This window comes from Protopterus annectens, chromosome 8.part0 (genome assembly GCF_019279795.1).
Source record: "Protopterus annectens isolate FY-2018-M chromosome 8.part0, PAN1.0, whole genome shotgun sequence".
NCBI classification, from domain to species: domain Eukaryota; kingdom Metazoa; phylum Chordata; order Ceratodontiformes; family Protopteridae; genus Protopterus; species Protopterus annectens.
This window is the reverse complement of record NC_056741.1, coordinates 1938456591-1938478979: the sequence shown is the minus strand read 5'-3', so window position 1 is coordinate 1938478979 and position 22389 is coordinate 1938456591. Positions and strand designations below refer to the sequence as shown.

General features: G+C 34.5%; 1 long non-coding RNA gene across 1 annotated transcript in view; it reads right to left on the bottom strand.

Moving 5' to 3' along the window:
- Positions 1–614: 614 nt before the first annotated feature.
- The window catches only part of LOC122809740, a 100328-nt gene continuing 78553 nt past the window's right edge, over positions 615–22389 (bottom strand). The window contains exon 2 of the long non-coding RNA XR_006365943.1: positions 615–1994. This is a non-coding gene — a long non-coding RNA (uncharacterized LOC122809740). The remainder of the gene's footprint in view (positions 1995–22389) is intronic.

The window sequence follows — 22389 nt, the reverse complement described above, 5'->3', positions numbered from 1 at the left end:
AAAAAAAAAAGAAAAAGAGAAAGAAAAAAGAAAAAAATACAACCTAAGAACTATAATGCTCAGCAATAAAAAAGTAGATTTAGTTAAGATACTGGAAAATATCAAAGTGTTCAGAAACACTCAGACCCGTTAGAGAGGAAACAGAAAAAAACAGTAAACATTTAGTCAAAAAGTCAATGTAAATATGACTGGTTGCCAGACAACACTAGTGAAAGAAATAAATACAAACAATAAAAATTAACTTACATTGGAAGAACTGTAAAATATACCTCACAGAAGTAAATTGTAGTCTGGGACTACTATCGGACGCATCTGTTTTTCAGTGTAGCAAAATACAGTAGATCTGAACAGGAAGGTATAGTCACCAGACGATTATGAGTAAGGGGGGGGGGTTAGAAACCTGAGGACATTTTAGATACCAGGCTGTAAAACGCTAGGTAGCTTTACCTCAACTGTTACCGAGGATGGATCTCCTCATACAATACACGATGCATACTGACCCACAACTATACTTTACATAGCAAAATGTATTTTAACAAATAACACTGCCAGTCTTAATATTTGTGTATCACACACAACACACATCTTACAGTCAATATCAGATGAATCTTGTATTGTCTTAACTTGGGTATGTTTTATTGACTGTTACAAAACGAGTTCTCTTGGAGATCTTGTTTCTTAGGCCCTCTTGTAAAATAGGCCTTTCCATAGGTTACAAACACAGTAAGTAAAATATAAATTAAAAAAAGAGACAATTTTACCACTTCCCATTTGTAGTGTTTTGGTTTATATTATGTACATTCATTATCTGTATTTTTAAACAATTAAATTATACTGACAGTATCTTTTACTCTTAGCGTTACTACACTACTGCAGCAGCATTCTACTTGCTACCCCTGCTTTCCCAATGTACCAGCAGTTTACCACAGCTTTCCAAACTTCTCTTCAACAATCACTTTCAAGTTTATGTATTTAGGTTCAGTTCCCGTTCCGATAACCTGCTAAGTAAACCATGGGATACTTTGTGAAAGGCATTCCTACGTCTTATGCCATACTAGAGACTCTGTTAGAAAACGTCTTATTGTGAGATATAAGCCATGCTGCATAATATCATATTATACTTTAGCATTTCTTTGTTAATGCCCAAAAATATTTCCTTAACACTGAAGCTAACCTGCCTGGTTTGCACTTCTTAGCCTCTAATCCTGTCAGTTTGGCTGTCAAGAGGTGTTAGTATCATTCCAAAAATGGTAAATCTGCTTATTATATTTCAACAATATTTCTTTTACTGCAAAGGTTTAATGAACCACTTTCCTGTTATGTTCAGCAGATACACTCTCAAGTAGTCAGATCCTGGAGATAGCTACTGCCTGGTGGTTTCAAGAAGCCCACTGTTACCTTTCCTTGGGATATTAGTGATCTAACTTACTAACGTTTCCCTGAGAAGGGAAAGGCGAGATCATGTTGCAGTTAATCACACAAACATTGGTATTAGAATTTTCAGGCTAATTTTCTTTTTGTAAATTTCTTCTTCCTTCTTCTGGTCTGGTCAGCTGTAGAATACTCTATTCCAATTACCACCCCTAACTTCTCCGCTTCTATTTTTACTCATTAAGATGTGCCACAACACACATATGCCTGATTTTAAACACATCCTGGGAGAATATAAAGACAAAATAAAACCAATTAGAAAGTTTCATCATGAAGTACAGTGCTTGAGACATTCTGACAAATACAAAAACAGAAGTTAATAATTTACAGATAATAAATGACAAAATCTGGGGGTCAGTTTTAAAATGTTAAGTACATTATAAACACACAGCAGAAAGAATATGAGATTTAAAAGGCTCATAAGAAAAAAAATCAAAGCAAAAAAGAATAAATTCATTAGTGGAAAATAGAACTGTAATAATGTATCATGCCTCTATGCATCACTGGAGGTTCAGATTGCCTTCTATGCTGTTCTTTCGACCATCTCACGTGACTGATTTATTCTGTAGAACATTAGGAAAGAAGTTTGTCAGTACCACAAAATAAAATTTTGTTACAACTCACATCATCAAAGTCTACTAACTGATGGCATGTTCCATTAACTTCTCATAAAAAATAAGTTTTTGTAGGAGGCTCCTTGCCCCCCCCCAAAAAAAAATTCAGTAAATATTAACTTTGCAATTGCACAACATTTAAGAAAAAGGAGGAATTTCCTAAACTGCACTGTCTGCTGATCTTGAATTGACATATGGACATAACAGTCACACGCATACACACACACACACACACACACACACACACACAGACATACACACACACACACACACACACACAGACACAGACACACACACAGCACTCAATGCTGCTCTCTCATTCACAGACACATATCCCCTCATTAACATACATAAAAGCTTCATTTGTCTGATCTAACACTTATACATATTGTCAAACATGTCTCATTCAGACGCATGCACTTTTGTCAGCCAATCTCACACAACATACCCTTGCATGCACACACACACACACACACACACACACACACACACACACACACACACACACACACACACACACACACACACGAACATTTACTGATCCAGAACTTATCCTCAGAGTCTTAGAATCCATCAGTCTCAAATTCACACAAGCTTTCACTGAAACAGGAATTGATGAAACAATCTGGTGAGTCCCCCTTTGAAGAGCGTATCCCTTCTGATATAATAAATGAAACCCAAGAAAGAAGTTCTGATTCCACTTACCTAAATTCAGTAACTCAAGTGAAAATAATTTTCAGCATTGTCCTCTGCTAGACTACTACTGCCACCACTGTGCTCCTAATTCTGAGTACATGGCATTTATTTGACATTTAGTGGCTAGGTAGGTGTGTTGGATCTACCTAGACTAGTTTCAGATATAATTCAGGGATTACAAAATGAAAAAAACAGGACACATATTAAAAATTGGATATATATAATTTAACAGCATTGGTGCCATACAGGAATAAAGGCTCTTGTAATGGCCCTGGCAATCTGAATGATATTACCATCTAAGACACTTAAATATGCTTGCACAGGGGAGATGGAAGTGCCTATCTTATGGGGGTGTGCAGGGTACAGTAAGGCACAGCCACAATCCCTTGGAGGAGGGTAGTGCTGCACACAGTGTCCTGTGGGACTGGAGTTACAACTCCCCAAACTACTGCATGGAGGTAATCCTTATTATTAAGTGAAAAGGAGTATGTACTTACAGGTGGAGGGCATTGTGAGTCCCTGCAGTGATGAAGATATCCCATTCTCCTATCCATGGGTGGGTGCAAGGGTTTATACAATATATCCCCATTCCCCTATCCAGGGGTGGGTGCAAGGGCTTATACAAAAATAATTTCATTGTTGGGATGCTAGTGAGAGCACAAACTCCCCTAATGTCTACCTGAATGCAAGTCAATCCTGATGTCTCTCATCTTAACATATCTGGAGATTCCAGATTAGAACAAATATGCTCAAGTTTGAAAGGAGGGAGATGCTTTATTGTTAGTAAACAGAGGGGAGAAAGCATACAAAAATTCTGAATTGTATCATTGGTTTTATCTATATTTTGTATACATTTTTTTCTGAGTGTAGCAGTCTTGATAAAATAAGTCAGTAACATTTTCCCGGTCTGCTGTACATGGTGTTGTCTGAACAGCCCATCAGTTCTCTCTAATTTCAGATTATTTCTTTGTCACACTCATTTTTTTCATTACACCTTTCTCTCTGAAGGACACATCAGTGTGAAGGAAGTCTGGAATCTAAAGACCAACTTTAGAGTTTACAAATTCATAACCAGATACATCTAACCTTGGCTTTCAGTGAAGTAAAGTGCTTCTAATACTAGATTTTTGTGACTTACAGATGATCTAGCAAGTTAGATGGAATAATTTATAGCGTTGTCTCTTAGCTTTGTTATTGCTCAGTCTATAAATGCATATTTACATTTACTTGTATCCACTTACTGATGCTTCCTGAGAAGATTTCTGCATCAGTTTTTAACAGTTATTTATTTATTTATACATTTGCTAACTGGGTAACTACACTGGTCTAGTGACTCTTTTCAGATATGACCCAGATCAAGACACAGGATATTTATGAAAATTACAGTTCCATCAGTAACATACAAAGAATGGCACATTGAGCAAAGCATCATATAAAACAATGGTACAGTAAATGTACTGGTATTGACAATTCATAAATGGCATTTACAACAGTGAGATACACAGTTAACAGGGCACAGACAGTACAAACTGCAGGTGTTAGTGAGTAATACCTGACAGCAGGTTAAGTTAGAGTAAAGAGGAGGTTTGAGTATTATGAAACTGGAGGAGTTAAAGTAAGGATTATTAAGGAGGGTCAGCTGTGGGGATTCTCATTAGAGTTAATTATAGTACATTAAAATATTTATAGGCCTTACTTGTGTCTGAGTAAAAGTTTTCATAGTTTTAAGTGGAAATAGGTGGGATGGTAATGAAGTACTATGTAACCTTTTTTGTCAGAACAGTGACATTGATAGCTACCATTAATTGTTTTGTTAAAGGATCATTCAATGTTATCTTGACTACTGGAGTTACATAGGTCTGGGGATATTTTATTCCAGTGTAATGATGGTAATTTAGGAAAAGCTTTCTCTTCTCAAGCACATGGCAGGTCGCTTACCAGAGTTTCTGTGGTGTACATATAGTGTTTTTAAATTGGAGATGGTCTTTAAGAGGAGCACAGTAATGGTCATGTAAGCATCTGCATGTTCAGTCATTGAGAAGGAAGGTGGCTCTTCCTGCCTTCCTCTAGCACTCAGTAAGTTTTTTTAATGATCTCATGGTGGTGCTCATAGTGAGAGCTTTGGTGGATGAACCTGAGAATTTTGATGTTGATATTTCTACACCATAAATGGCTACACCAATTTTGCTGGAACAAATAGTAAAATGTTCTTCCAAGACTTTTAAAGCAAACACAGCATCACACAATAAAATTCTGATATACAAGCTCCACGTAGCACAGATAAGTAACTCCTCTAGCACCTGGCCTTTTCAGCCTTTATAGAGTATACTTCTTCTGTCTGTCCTCACCCTTATATACTACAATTTAAAAGTAATTACTCAATTAAGTATATAAAAACCCATCATTCTATTAAAGGAAACATTTCCAATGACACTCCCTACTCAACCCCCTTGGAATCGATGTATAAAATTTTAAAATTAGGATAGACTCCATTTTCCATAATTTCTTTTTTATATCCAAATCACGGATTTGTTTCACTTGCCCTAAAACCGTGGCTTCTAAACCTTGTATACTGCCGTTATGATACTCTTTAAAATGCAATTCCACAGGACTTTCTTCCCTGCCTTTTCTTATATCTCTTACATGCTCTTTTAATCTTTCCTTAAAACTTCGCTTATTTTCCCCTATGTACACTTTACCACAGGGACATCTCAATCCATACACTATTCCAGTACTTTCACAAGAATGTGCCTTTGCAAAAAAACTTTTTTTCATTTATTTTTATCAAAACCCTGTGTAATATAGTGACAACATCTATACTTTCGAAAAGGGAAAGTGCCCTGTATTTCCACTTCCAAATTTCTGTTGTCTAAAGGTAACCGAAACCTCCCATGCACTATAAAATCTTTAATGCTTCTACCTCTTGAATAGGAAAACATAGGAAACTCATTTACTTTTATTTTAAGATATTTACTTATTTCTGGAATGTCCCAATGATATCTAACTAATTTAGTAAAGATTCAGAAAAGACAGTACATTTTGTTACAAAAAAATAACTTCTGCATTTCTTGATTATTTTGCACATCTCTGTGCAAATTTTTTGTAACTTTTTTATTCCTGTTTTGCTCTTTCACTATAACCTTACTTTCTTCTACCATCATTTCATTATAACCCCTATCCACAAACATTTTAGCTGCCTTATTTACTTCCCTGTCACGTTCTTTTTTTCTCACTACATAATCTGTTTATTCTGAGAAATTCTCCATATGGGATGGTGCAATATCATAGATTTATTGATGACCTAATATTTGTATGTGAAGGGGGATGGAATGAAATGGAAACATTTGTTCAGGATTTACATAAGAACCATTATAATATAAAATTTAATGGGATTAAAAGAGGTATGAAGGTAAACTTTTTGGATATAACATTAATAGGTATTAATAATGATAAAATTCAAACAGGAATACACAGGAAGTTTGAGAGAGTAGCCATATAGCACATGTTGAAAGCTGTCACCCTCCCCACGATTATGTCCATCCCATATGGAGAATTTCTCAGAATGAAAAGATGCAAAAGATGAAAGTGCAAATACAGGGCTCTTTCCTTGTGGAAAGTGCAGCTGTTGTCAGTATGTTACACAGGGTTTTGATAAAATAAATGAAAAAAAAGTTTTTTTTGCAACGGCACATATTCTTGTAAAAGTAGTGGAAAAGTGTACGGATTGAGATGTCCCTGTGGTAAAGCATGCATAGGGGAAAGTAAGAGAAGTTTTAAGGAAAGATAAAAAGAGCATGCAAGTCTTGTGGAATTACATTTTAAAGAATATCATAACGGCAGTATACAAAGTTTAGAAGCCACAGTTTTAGGGCAAGTGAAACAAATCCATGATATGGATATAAAAAAGAAATTATGGAAAATGGAGTCTGTCCTAATTTTAAAATTTAATACATTGATTCCAAGGGGGTTGAGTAGGGAGTGTCATTGGAAATCTTTCCCTTAATAGAATGATGGGTTTTATATACTTAATTGAAAAATTACTTTTAAATTGTAGTATATAAGGGTGAGGGTAGACAGAACAAGTATACTCTGTAAAGGCTGAAAAGATGAGGCGCTAGAGGAGTTACTTATCTGTATTGCTTGGAGCTTGTACATCAGAATTTTATTGTGTGATGCTGTGTTTGCTTTAAAAATCTTGGAAGAACATGTTACTGTTTGTTCCAGCAAAATTGGTGCAGCCTTTTATGGTGTGGAGATCGTGACTACTTTGGACATTTGTTTTTTATTAAAAATTTAAAAAGGTAATCATTGGCTTTTTATTCTTGTGGTGAACTTTGGTTTATCCAAGTGTTGGTGGTAAAGTTAATTTATATATTATCCTAAGCTGGAAAGAGAATAACAGATTGTTGTTGTCTGATATTGGAATGGTAACTTTGGTTAAGGATTAGTCCTAGTTGTCTTTATTGTGTAACTACTGACTGTGGCTGGTAATCTGGGTCTATTTGACTAAGGAAGCAGGGGAAGAGAGCCAAAGATCATGACCACAAATTTCTTAGTGTTGAGGAATAACTTATTATGGTGAAACTAGTTCCAGAGAAGTCTAAAATCACTTTGTAGTAAGATATGTATTCATTTATTTATTTTAAAAACACAATTATTGAATTATCACCTGACATAGGCAAACTTATATAAAAGTAATCAAACCACATTAACAAGTTATTTGTAAACATTATACATCATATACCTTTTTCTATATAATATAATCACACCAACATTCTTCTTAAACCTCATTCCTCCAACAAAAAAATTTCTGCATTTATTGTTTCCACAATTTCCACTGTTTTCTAAGTAATTTAATTTTACCCTTTTCTAAAGATCTCATTTCCTGTTCTTTCAACTCCATTACAATACTCACTACTTTATGTATGGTTGATTCAGACTTTGATTTCCATTTTCTAATAATTGCTTTTTTGGCAGCAACCAGAATTAAACTTAACAAGGCTGTACTATGTCTATGCAATTCAGATCCACTATCTCAGCTCAAAAAAATAATTTCCTTAGTTATACTCATTTGCTTGTCAGTATTCCTGACAGAGTTCTCTGTAGGGAATTTTTACAGTCTGCCAACTCATTAGACTCTGAGAACATATGCTCCCAGGTACTTCTTTCTTCCCCATTATACCTCCGACATTTGCCATCTACCTGAGAAAAAACTCTTTGGAGTCTGCTTAGGGTATAAAAGTACCTATACAAACACTTCCAGGCAAAATTCCTAAATCTTTTAGTTTTTGTTGCATATTTGGGAGACATATATATGCCCCTCCCCCAATGTTTCTTTGTGAATTGCTTAGTGAATCTGTCTTCCCAATCTTTTCTGACCTCCTCTGATTGATTCCTATAGTTATTGCACAATATTTTATATGTCCTACTAATTATCTCTTTTTTAACAGCAGCTTATGTTCTAGATTGAACTGAAACTCAATCAAGTAACAGGAATTAGTCAGAGGGACGGACAAATATTAAAGTATTGCAGAATAAGGAGAATCTCACAGAACAAGAAGAGGATCAACTGCACAATGCTAAGCAGAAAATAAGGGATTACCTGATAATATGCACGAGTTTAGAAAGATTGCTGTTAAGCAACTGTTTTTTGATAATAACAGCAGAGCAGAAAAACTTTTAGCACAAGGACCTAGGCAACAGAAAGTATAAAGTACTGTCACCAAGCTTAGGGAGCCTATAACAAGGAAGGTAGCAAGAGATCCTGTAGAGGTATTAGAAATATTTTGGAAATTCTATGAATGTCTGTATAAAGCAGAGAAATATGGAAATCAAGAAAATATACAAATGGAAATGTTTATGGAAGAATTAAATATGCCAAGGTTAGAGGTAGATGAGGCTCAATTACTAACGGCTAGGATGGGGGAGGGGAGATAAAAATTGTGATATATAATCAATCTACAGTAAAGTCCCCAGGAATACATGGTATTCCTGTGGAAGTTTGGAAGCTAGGAGGGAAAACTTGAGGCACTCCTTAAAATGGAGAACATCGATATCTGTGCAGTGACTGAGACCTGGTTCAAGGCTCCAGAGAGCACCCCTGCACTACCAGGCTATAACTCATACCACACTTTTTGGCCATGTAACCTGGACCGAAACACCAAAGGCGGAGGTGTGTCATTATTCATTAAGGATATCCACACCTCCAGGCTAGTTGCTCAGCATAATGCATCCGAGGTTATCCAAGTGCAACTAACTCTGGGCAAAACTGCAATCCAAATTGTAGCTTGCTACAGATACCCCACCATGCCCCAGGATTCCCACTCCTCTTTTCTTGATGTACTGGAAAATGTTAGGGTTCAAACACCCTAATAATGGGTGACTTCAACTACCCCATCATTAACTGGGAAAACTACTCATGTACCAACTCCTTAGCTCAACGCTTTCTGGAATTCAGCAACTCCAATGCCCTAGATCAACTTAACCACACCCCACCAAGGGCAACAATATGCTAGACCTAGTCATTACCAGCATGAGTGACCAGTGTTCCACACCTGAAGTCAACTCCTTATTGGTCCGATCCGACCATAAGCTAATCACCCTTGATATCTATATCCCACCCCCACCCCCCATTAAGGAAACCACAGTAAAAAAATTCAACAAAGCCAACTTCATGCTTCTTAAGACAGAAGTGGTGAACTTCATGACACCCATGCAGATGGACAATACAGTTACAACTGCTGAATCCTACACAAATGCACTGTATAAGCACTTACACGAGTGCATGGATCATGCTATCCCAAACAGAACCAAGACACTATCCTCCAAAAAAAGGAAGCCAATCTGGTGGTCCCCTGCCATAAACAAACTGTACAACAGAAGGAAGAAACTGTTGCAAAAGAGAGTAAAATCCCATGAGTGGAGGAGCTCCATGGTCAGCTACAGTAAAAAGCTGAGATCCCTTATAAGATCCTCCAAAGCTAGGTACGAAAACAAAATTGCCACTAATTCCAAGGACAACCACAAAACATTCTATAGATATGTCAAGAATCTCAATGGCAACACCCAGATCTGCTCTGAGCTATAGCACAAAGCCATGAAAATTACAGAACCAACTGATATTGCCAACATCTTGGCAGATAGGTTCAGTGCTAACTTTATCCCCCCATCCCCTAAAGGGCCCATATCTATACAGGAAGAATGCAGAGTCCCTGTAATCACAACTACGCAGGTAAAAGCTGCACTCTCTAAAGCCAAAAACACAGCATCCGTGGGACCGGACAACATCCCAGGCTGTGTTTTACACGAACTTCAGAATGAACTGACTCCCCACTTAAGCACCATGTTCAATAATAGCTTCGCATCAGGCTTTGTGCCCACTGAATGGCGCACAGCAACAGTTATCCCACTCCACAAAGGGGGAGCCACCACTGATCCTGGGAACTATTGACCTATTAGCATGACGAGCCTGGTCTGCAAGGCCATGGAACGTATCATCATGGAACTCATAAACAAAGACATTGGTAACCTCCAAACTCTGGATCCCACCCAGTTCGGGTTTGTGAAAGGCAGATCATGCCTCCTGAACCTGATCGACTTCTTTGAGGCAGTCACCAAAGCCATAGATGAGGGTAAGGTGGTTCACACAGCCTATTTTGACCTCGCCAAGGCTTTCAACACCATCCCCCATTCTGGAATTATAGCTAAACTCACTAAACTAGGTATAAATCCCTACATCACAAGATGGGTTGCCAACTGGCTCACTGACAGAACCCACACTGCAAAAGTTTCAGACTTCAAATCTGACTTCAAAGCAGTGACAAGTGGAGTGCCACAAGGTTCCGTCCTGGGACCTCTCCTGTTTGGTATATACTTCTCTTAAGTACAGGCTAACACAGAAGGCCTCTGGCTAATGAAGTTCGCAGATAATTGCAAACTAGGAGCCATAGTCAAGTCCCCAAATGATGTGGACATCCTACAGAAGGGCCTCACTGAGACAGATGCCTGGTGTCAAAGCCATGGCCTCAAGATCAATGCCAAAAAGTGCAGTGTCATCCCCTTTGGTAAAAACTCTGTACCCATGAACTACCACATTGGCAGCAATCTACTTAACACCAAATGCGTGATAAGAGACCTTGGGACCCAGGTGGACAGTAGTCTCTCCTTCGATAGTCACATCGCCACAGTAGTCAGGAAGTCCTTCTACGTGGCACACCTCATCATAAAAGGGATCTCATCCAGGAAAAAAGAGGTCATTGTTCCCCTCTACTCGACACTCATTAGACCCATTATAGAGTACAACGCCCCTTTTGGAATGTACCTCACAAGACATCTGCAGCAGACGGAAAGGCCACAGACGTACCTCACAAGGAGGATTACTGGCCTCAAACAAATGCCCTACACTGACCGCCTCAAAAAACTCCAGCTTTACTCTGTAGCGTATCGCCTACTCCGAGGTGATCTCTGCCTAACATATAAAGCTATGTCAAACCCAGAGCTGTTGGACATGCTACACCTAAAGAAATCCCAATCCCTCCAAGCTACATGCTCTAGGGACCTAAACCTTGTCACCACAATAAACAGGACATGCTGGAGGGATATATTCCTGTCCCAGAGACTTCCATACTCTGGAACAGGCTACCCATCTATGTCAAGCAAAGTACTTCATTAGCACTCTTCAAGAAAAATCTTGATGAGTGGATGGGAAATAGGAAATACATCCCAGGGATCACTTCTGTGTCTCTGCTCGATAGTGGCACAGGAAAATAACTTTCTTGGGTGGTGTAAGCCAGGGTACCTTGTTAGCTAGGCTTACGTAGGCCCTTGGGCCAATAGCTTAGTACTCATCTATGAACCTATGAACCTATAAGATCTGGAAGGTTTTGTTTAACAGTATTTTAAGAGGAGATAAAGCTCCAACATCCTGGTAGAAAGCAGTGGTAGCTGTAATACCTAAAGAGGATAAAGAGCCATTAGACCCAGGTTCACACAGGCCCATTTCAATACTAAACCATGATTATAAAATGGTCATGTCTATCATGGCTAAAAGAATGACAAAGGTAATGCCAAAATTGATAGATATAGATCAATGTGGTTTTGTGGAGAGGAAGCAAACATTTGACATAATTAACAGAACACTGATGATCCAGAGTGAAGCAAAATGTAAGCAGATGCCATTGTTGTTGGTGGGTCTTGATACAGAGAAAGCATTTGACAGAGTAAGCTGGGACTTTATGAGCAGGGTAATGGAAACATTTGCATTTCCTGAAAAAAATATAAGGTTGCTTAGGAGGATAAATGAGGGATCGGAGTTGAAAATTAAAGTGGTTGTGGTCCTCTCCGATAATTTCTACTTAAGCAGAGGAACCAGGCAGGGGTGTCCTCTTTCCCCTTTGTTATTTGCATTATATTTAGAACCACTGGCAAAGAAAATAAAGGACTCAGAAATTCAAGGATATAATTGGTATGGTTGTCAACAAAAGCAGGCTCTATTTGCAGATGATGTTATTTTATACCCAACAAAACCAGAAAGAGACATTATGGCACTGTAGAACTTTGAGACAGCTTCAAATCTTTTCGGGACACAACATTAATGAAGCTAAATCAAATGCAATAGTGGTAAAATGTGTACCCACACACGAATTGGTTCAGCAATATCTGTATTTATGAGACATGATAAAATGAAATATTTAGGAGTACGGATTAAAATGATTCTGGTGTGGCAGCTAAGGATATGTGGGAAGAGACTAAACAAAAGATAATACATAAATTGAGAAAATGGAAGCTTTGTTACATAGATATTGATAGTAAGATACAAGCAGTTAATTTTTTTTAGTCCCTTTAGTCTTATACACAGGTCAGGCATATTTTTATCAACAAGAGGAGAAGTTGTGGACAGCAATTAATAAAGTGCTGAAGGACTTTATCTGGGAGGGGGAAGATGGCAAGAGTCAAGTAGGATAAGCTGATTCTTCCAGTAAAACAAGGTGGATTGGAAGGGGTATTTCAAAGCTACACAGTTAAAGTTTCTATACATAGTGTTAGAGAAAAATGTATCTCTCATGATTATTCTTCACAAAATGCATATTAACTTACAATTTCTTCGCAAACATGTTTGCTAAATTATTTAATATTTGTTCATGTTAAAAATTATATGTAGTGGGGGGCGTGGCCAAGGATGAACACAGGATAGCAGCAGATTTCTTCAGCTCCACCAATTTCACTTCACTGACAGGAAATAATCACTTTAAAAATTAATTTATGAAGTAATTTTCTTTCTAAATATGTTTGGTTTATCTATTTCTTGAATAATATCTAAAAAAGAAAGAACATTTTAATAATATTCCTGTCAGAAATCACCTTGGAAATTTTCTTGTCAGTTTCTCTGTCTGAAATGAGTTCCAGTAAGACAAATTCTCAAGATTCCAGCATCAAGAAAGAACTTCAGTCTCTGATATCTACAATCCAGCAACTTACTGCTAAGATGGATAAACTGGATACTAAAATTGATACCTTCATAGAAAAAACTACAAAACAAATAGACTTGTTACATATAGACTTGCAACAACAGAAGACCCAGATTACAGGCATAGAAGAGACTGTAAATGACATGGAAAATAGAATCCAAGAAGAGGAAATCAACATTGAGTTTTTGCTGAAACAAAATGCACATCTCCAAACAAAGCTTGATGACCTGGAAAATAGATCTAGGCGCAATAACATTAGGATTTTTGGACTGCCAGAAAATATTGAAGGTAACAATATTACTTCTTTTTTAACAACATGGCTCCCTAAAACTTTAGACTTGCCAGAAGCATTTTCTTTTGGTATCGAAAGAGCCCATAGATCTATAACTAATACTAACTCTAACAAAAAGTATCCTAGATCAGTTATAGTTAGATTTCTGTCATCTTTTGATAAAGACATGGTACTTAAATCTGCTTGGGCTAAAGCTCCTGTTAAAATTAATGAGGCAACTGTGCGTTTTGACAATGACTATTCTTCCTTGGTAATAACTAAAAGAAAAGTTTTTCTGCCATTAATAAGGGAGCTTAAGAAAGCACAGTTTAAAACCTACCTTCTGTTTCCTGCCAAGCTAAAAATCTTCCTTCCTGATGGTCTTAAAATTTTTGATGACTTAGACTCTGCATTGCTGTTTATCAAAAAAAATAAGATTTTGGATAAAATAGAGGAAATGGAATGGGCTAGTCCTTCATTAAAGAGGTTGGCAACAGAAACTTCATGGAAGACTTCAGAGAAGAAGAAGAGACTAAAAAACAAATGACTTGTTCTATGTTTTTTTTCTTTTTTTTCTCTCTCTTTTTTTTCTTCACTATTAATCTTTTTAAATATAATTACTGCATTTTCAGAAAGCCACAAATATCAGTCAAAATATCTGAGGAACTAATAACAAGCTATCATTCAATATGTTTCTCTTTCTGACAAAGAGAACTAAGGTTAGTAACTTGATACATTTTTTTTCTTTTTCTTCTTTTCTTTTATTTTAAATAATGACATTCTATTTAGATTATGTAGTGAGTAAGGGGTGGGAGAGGGCAGGGAGAGAAGTGTAATGAAAATATGATAAATGGAATAATAACTTATTTATTCCTTGTAAAAAAGTATGTATGTTGTTTAAATGCTATTGCTAATTATACTTCCTTGATTATATTGCTTATACTTGTTTAACTAATAATAATTAGAACTAAATAATAGTAAATAGTATGTTTCATATTCATCTTTATTAATATAAACAGCAAGTGATATTCCACTGTAGATACTTTTTATAGCTTCCTTTTTCATTTTTTTATCTTTTCTTTTACTCTCTTTTTATTTTTTACTCTCTTTTTTTTTTCTTCTGTTCTTTCTCTTTATTTTCTTTCATATTAATATATTCACAGGCTTTTGATCATACTGATACAGTAAATAATAAGATTTGTATAAAAATTGAATTGGGGCATAAATAATTAGTTCTATTACATATTAATAACTGTGGGCTTAGTTTCACTTTCATAGAGGCTGTAATAACTTGTAAAATACTTTGCGAAGGTTTTGCTATGTTTAGCTTCATTTATATTGCTAAATGAATGTCAGTCACTTGTTTTTAACAAAATTCCCGCCAGAATGTTAAGGGAAACAATTTGGGATGTGGGTTACCTCGTGAATAGTGTCCTCGAGTTGTTTTAAAAGCTTCAACACTCAGAATTCACGCAGAGAAGCTGAAAGCAGTCAATTTGAACTTTGACCCCTGAATTCACACTGACACATCACAGATTCATGAAGAACACTCTACCAGGAAGTAGAACTGCTGCAAATGTGACTCTGCGATGGAAAATAAACTCTATAACATTTAAATGTGAGTTATCTTTTAAAACTACTTATTTATTCATGTTATAATTTATAAAATATGAAAGTTATAAGGATTTTAAATGATTCAGTATCTCATAGTAAGCAAATGTGATATTTTAGAAGACATAGAAAGTGAAACATTTATACATGTGTTTTTGAAAGTTTACTTGACTGCAACATATTAATGTATGTAAAAAACTTATGATTTAAACATATACATTGCTATCAGTCACCATATATAAACGCTGGTTCCTTATGGCACATGTTCCACGATCCCAGATATCTCTATAAAGCTGTACAAATGAAGATGAAATATTCCAGAAATGTTGCTGGACGTTGTATATAAAAGAATCTTTATTCACAGGTTAACACAAGTAAGCGCTTTCACCCGTAGGCTTCTTCAGACTTATACAAGTGGCAGGACATTTTTGGTTATTTAAATAACCCTCCTTAAGCCATGATTGGTGGAAATTTTAAACATCATAATGTAACTTTAAAGCGCTAGTGCTCCAACAATAAACGAAGCATGTGTTTAAACAATTAAAACCCTATACATAAAATCTAAACATATACAATATACAATTAAAAAAACACTACACAACGTCCAGCAGCATTTCTGGAATATTTTATCTTCATTTGTACAGCTTTATAGAGATATCTGGGATCGTGGAACATGTGCCATAAGGAACCAGCGTTTATATATGGTGACTGATTTGACTTATTTTCTTTTTACGCTGTTTCCGAGCTCTGTCGGCTTGTTGTGCTTCCTTTGGATTTACTATATACATTGCTATAATTCATTTGATTTATCTGACTGACAAGCATAAATATTTTTATGACTCTATTTTGGAAGAAGTTGTCATGTGACATATTTTAAAGCAGCAGTTCAGATATACAAAATACAGATGGCTTTCTTCACAATAATGCAAGTATTTCTGAGAATTTACATAGCTATTCAGTATGATTTATAACAATTTCTATAAATATAATATTTTATTTTATTGGCAATAATAAGTATGAGAAAAAAGCTCTGATACAAGTAATTTAAAGTCTTTGGGAAGCTAACTGCATTTCTATGACAGAAAATAGGTACATCTTAATATATCTAATGTCTGAACCATAATAGCCAAAGTTATTGATTTAAATGAACACCAGAACTTATTTTTACAAACTTTGAATAAATTAATATGTAGAAATGCCCTCCTTTTTTTTTTTTCTCTCTCTCCCTCTCCCTCTCTCACGTCTTTTATTTCTTTCTCTCTTCTTGGTTCCTAATATCAAGTTTATTTGAATGCTATTTGAGTATAAATGTATTATATTAAATAGATGTACATAGCAGTATGAATTGTTTTTAAAAGTTTCTATTTGTTTATATATTGCTGATTTATCAAATGTGTAGCTTTGTCTTACCAGATAATCTAATTGAAAGTTGTTAATTTAAGTTAATAACAACTAGTATTAAATTGATAAGGTGGCAGCTGAGGTACTGCTGCTTAGGGTAGAGGGTTAACTTGAGTAGTATGTACTACTCTAAGTTGGAGTTTTTAACTCCAGGCTGGGTGCAAGGTTTAATCCTTACATTATTTTCTTTTGTTCACTGTTGTATGTATATAGTTCTGACATCCACAATACATTTTGTAAGCTCATTGTCACTACAAACAAAATTGAATCTTATAAAAAATCCAATAAGAGATTCAATAAATACAGCTATATCTAAAGGTACACCTAAAGGAGGAGGTATAACATTACTTATTTTGTTAATTGTTATTTTGATTATAAGTTTTATATGTTTTAAAAATGCCAAATGACTTCTCTAAAAGGAATTTCTTTAAACATTAATGGACTGAATAATCCGTGTAAAAGGGCAAGCCTAATAAGATACATTAATTTACATAAGGCCAACTTAGTATTCCTTCAAGAAACACATCTCCTGAAAAAAGATATTAATAAATTAGCCACAAATAAATATATAGTATTGGTTAGTTCAGAGCACACTCAGAAAAAAAGAGGAGTGGCTATTTTATGGAATAAAAGTATGCCCATTCCTAAAACTATTAAGTCTTATCAGGATGATAAAGGAATGTTTTGTATGGTTACAATACAAATTAATGGGAAGACTTATACATTAATCAATGTATATTGGATACCTGGAATTGGTATTAATACAGTGAAATACCATCTTGATAAGATCATATCATTCTCTATAGGAGATATTATTTTGGCAAGTGACTTTAATTGTATCCTACATGAAAATGATACTACTACTATAGGAAAAAGGAAAATTACATCTAATGCAAAACATTTAAAGGATTTTGCTAATTCTTATCATTTAAATGATATTAATAATCAGATAGACTCAAAATCATTACCATATACCTTCTTTTCTAACAGATACAAAACTTATTCAAAAATAGATAGAGTCTTTATTTCTAACCAGATGGTAACAGAATTAATTAACTCTAAAATCATTTCATGTCCTATATCTGATCATAATTCAATTGTTTTTGAGTTCATGATAAAAAATACTTACAATGTTCAGATCAAAAGGATACCAGCATACTTAACTCAACTAAAAGACTATAAAGAATATATACTTTCAGAAGTACAACATTTTCTAGACATAAATAGTACTCCTGAAGTCTCCATTGTTTATGTTTGGGATGCTTTAAAATCATATCTATATGGACAAAGTATCAGATGGTATAATAATAAAAGGAAATCTTGGGATAAGGAATTACTAGATGTTCAAAGTAAATTAGACTCTTATAAGCATAATAATAAAGAAAATATTATGGACAAAAAAGTCATTGAAGAAATAAACAAACTAAATGAGAAATACAAAGAAATTTAACTCATAAAGTTAAAATAACTTTAGAGAAATACAAGTTTTTGTCTTACTCAATAAGCCCCAAATACTTACATAGACTTAAAACAAAACAAAAAGGTTGAATAAGCAAAATCATATCAAAGAAATTTTCTCTCTAAGGAAAAAGAAGAATGTTTCTAGTCTACCAGAAATACTAGATGAATTTAGAAATCACTTTCACAAAATTAATCATAATAACATTAACATGGAACCTAAAGATAAAATAAAGGAATTTATAACTACAAACATGAACAAAAAACTTAATAAACAACAGATTAAACTATTGGACAAAAGTATTTCATATACAGAGGTAGTTACACAAATAAACAAGCTTAAATCAAACAAAGCACCAGGTAATGATGGTATTATACCAGAGATATATAAAATTCTTTCTAAAAGTACATATTCATTAATACATAAGGTTTTTATTTTGGCCCAAAATGAGCTAATAACCCCCCCATCTTGGCAATACACATTTATTTCGCCAATTTTAAAACCTAATAAAGACCCAACTAGATGTACTTCATATCGACCCATTTCATTACTTAATGTTGATTATAAAAATGTTTATGAGTATTTTTGCTGATAGATTGAAGACAATCATCCCTGGCATTATAGATATAGATCAGACAGGCTTCATTGTAAATAGAAATACTTTTGATAATATAAGGAGAACTCTAACATTAATTGACTTTGCAAATAGGAGAAAGAAAGATTTAACACTTATTAGTCTTGATATAAGTTCAGCATTTGATTCAGTAAGTTGGGACTACTTGTTTACCTTACTGAAGTGCACAAACTTCTCAGATGCATTTGTAAATCTAATTGAGCATCTATACAAAGGAGCATTGGCTTATATTAAGATAGGAACATATGTCTCACAAAAATACCCATTTTTAAAGGTACAAAACAAGGGTGTCCACTCTCTCCACTATTATTCACTTTAATAATGGAGCCTTGGGCTAATCTGATCAGAAATTGTACTGATATAGAGGGATTTGAAATAGATGAAAATACAACATCTAAAATTCAACTCTTTGCAGATGATGTTCTAATTACATCAGCAGGATCTAATTCTTCTATGCAGTCTCTATTTGATAAAATGATGAATTTTAAAAGTATTTCTGGTTTAATATTCAATGAAGAAAAACTAAAATACTACCTATATATACACGAAAAAATGTTCTCATTAGTGATTTTACTAAATATGTACCCAATTCAGGTCAGATAACTTATCTAGGTATAATATTAACTAAAGATATTAAATCTATTATACATAATAATAATAATACCTGTCTTCTTAATATACAAAATCTTTTCAATACCTGGAATAATATGTTTTTTACTATGGAAGAGAGACTTACAATTATTAAAATGATAATATTCCCCAAGATATTATACTTAATACAATCAATAATACTCCCACCTACAAAAATAATTATCAAAAAATTAAATACACTAATGTTAAATTTCCTATGGGCACCTAATAGATCTAGAATTGCATTAAAGAAACATACTAATAGCTGGTCTCAAGGGGGTATTTCTTTTCCAGACTTTAACTTATATACTATCTCTTCTATTGTAAAAGTTATTACTTTGTTAATAGATCAGTCATATGTTGCAAAATGGAAAGATTACTGGGAACTAATTAGTATTCACTTCATGAAAATCTCCTTAACACATAAAAATATGATTGTAAATAAATCCATGCTATGGTTACTAAAAGAATTTTGTACTTCACCTATTACACCTAAATATATAGTTAGTTACCCATTAAACATTATTATTAGTTATCGTAATTTTATATTCATGCATCCTAAATATAAGGAATGGAATTTTATTATATTCCCTATAATGTATACTCGAGGTATGCTTTTGTCATCCACTTCTGAAGGAACTCATTTAGCTACAGATAATGATCTAAAGTACTGGTATCAGTTGATATCTGATAATAAAGTTAAAAATCTAGATTTCTTAAAACAAGAATTTGATCTAAGAGAAACTTGTTGGTTAGAAGTTCAGACCTTTAGACAACATCTCATTAATAAAATTGATCTAATGTCTATAACAGTTAAAGAATCTATTCCAACACTGATTGATTACTTGATATTAAATTTACAACATAAAGTTTCTGATAAAGTTAAGCTTTCATACATACATAAAATTATCAGACAAGAAACTTTTTACAGTGTAGATACCTACTGGAATTATTTCACTTCCATTAATGGTGACCCACCAAATCAACAAGATAAACAATATATATTGGAATCTGCCTACAAAACTACGTCTTCCATTGTCTGGAGACTTTTTACATGGAAATTTTTACATAGATCCTTTTATACACCTTTGATGATGAATAAAATAAATAATAAAGATAATCTATGTAAAAGATGTAATGTAGAAATTAAAGCTGACTGGGCTCATATGTTTTATGACTGTATAAAATTGAAAGAATATTGGAAGTCAATCAATGATTTTTTGCAGACTCTTTTTACAGATAATTTCATTATTTCTAAATCTCTTATATTATTCAACACACCTGTACCTCAAGGTGTTAAAAAGGTTAAGCTTCCCTTGTTATGGTCTATTCTCGCAGTGGCTAGAAAAATAATAACCAGAAATTGGATTTCAGATACACCTCCTTCGTTCAATGAATTTAAAAATGTTATGACTATAGTGTGCCATATGGAATTGATGACAATAAAATCGAGAACTACTAGAAAAACATCTTATTATATTGTATGGGATACTTTACAAAACTTGTTAAAAAAATCTTAACTTCAATAGCATGGTATTTTAGTTTAATTAATTGATCTGATTGTAGTGGATGTCTTTGTAAATACTTTGGTTATTTTGTTGAATGTTATAATCATATCTATTTTAATTACTTGTATAAAATTGTTATGATATTTCTCTTGTATGTTAAAATCAATAAACTTGTTTTAAAAAAAAATTATATGTAGTATAGATGCATAGTTATGCAAATTACAATTACTTATTGTAGTCCTGAGTGTTTCACAATTGCATTCTAATAACAAGCTGCAAGTGTTTAACATATGAATGTAAAAAAAAAAGTGCTGAAGGAGTTAAGGGATATTACATAGACTGGTTTCTGAAAGCAAGAAAGAACACACTGTATGTAAGCTTTGACCTTCCCGGGCTGGGATGGATAGTTACAAGGAATGTTGGAGCGTTAGAATGTACTGGTACTAAAATGTACAAGGACAGGAAACTTAAGACTGCTTAACAAGTCAGGTGGCCTGTACTTTTCTAAAACATTATTGGTACTAAAAAACATGATTGTTCACGTGCAGCATTAAGAGAGAAGCACGAGGGTCTGCAGAAATCCTGTTTGACCACGTCAGTATTCTGCATGCATGTTACTGATAAGAAATTAAATAAAGAGTGTGTATTTTTGCTGCTTGGTGAGACTGATTTTAAATTGTGTAGATAGTCTCCCAGCACTGACATATGTGGATTTAAATAAAAAGAAAATGTTTTGCACATCCTGAAGAGTTATTCTTGACTCAAGTTGTTGTGTCTTTTTGCTTATCCCGGTTAGGGGTCGCCACAGCGGAACTCCGGTCCACTAATGTTTGGTAGTGGATTTTTTACGTGCCGAGTTACCAGCCCTGACGCACAACCTTCAACGAAGGCATGCCGATTCATGCATGCCTCCACACAGAAGACGCTCTAGCTGAGAATCGAACGCGACAACGTCTTGCTGTGAGGTGACAATGCTACCGCAGCACCACTACCGCGGGGTTTATTCTTGACTCAAGACTAAAGATAATTAATGTTATTTATGTGTATTTTACACTGCACTTTACCAGCACAGCACCAAAATGTTAATCTGAACTTTGATCTTGCTGCGGAACACTGTGGAATGAATTATAAGGGCCCAGTATAGAATGTTCTTCTGTGAATTCCACACTGTTTTGTATGGAATGGTCAGAGCTCAGACACTTAACTTTTCAGGGTGTGCAAACATATAGGCTAAACATGGTAACATGGCTTTGGAAGAAAAATGTTTTCCTTTCTTTCTTTCCTCTTTTTTTAACTGCAGTTCAAAGTAATAGTGGCAATGTGTTTATTATGTTGTTAAACGACTGACTGCTTTTAAGTATATACTGTGTACTGCTTTGTTAAATGACTGACTGCTTTTAAGTATATCATATGTTCTGTTTTGTTCAATGACTGACCTTGCTTTTAAGTACTGTTTTGTTGAATGCCTGACTTTGCTTTTTAGGTATATGAGGTTCCTGTTTGTTGAATGAACAAGTTACTTGTTCAGTATGTGGTATCTGCTGCCTTGTAGAATGACAGAAATTTGCTTATTCATTGTATGTAAAAGTAATAGTGGGCAGTTCCCACCAGACTTAACAAAAAGTTTATTAATATATAAAATAAACACAAGGAGGTGCCTTGTGTTGA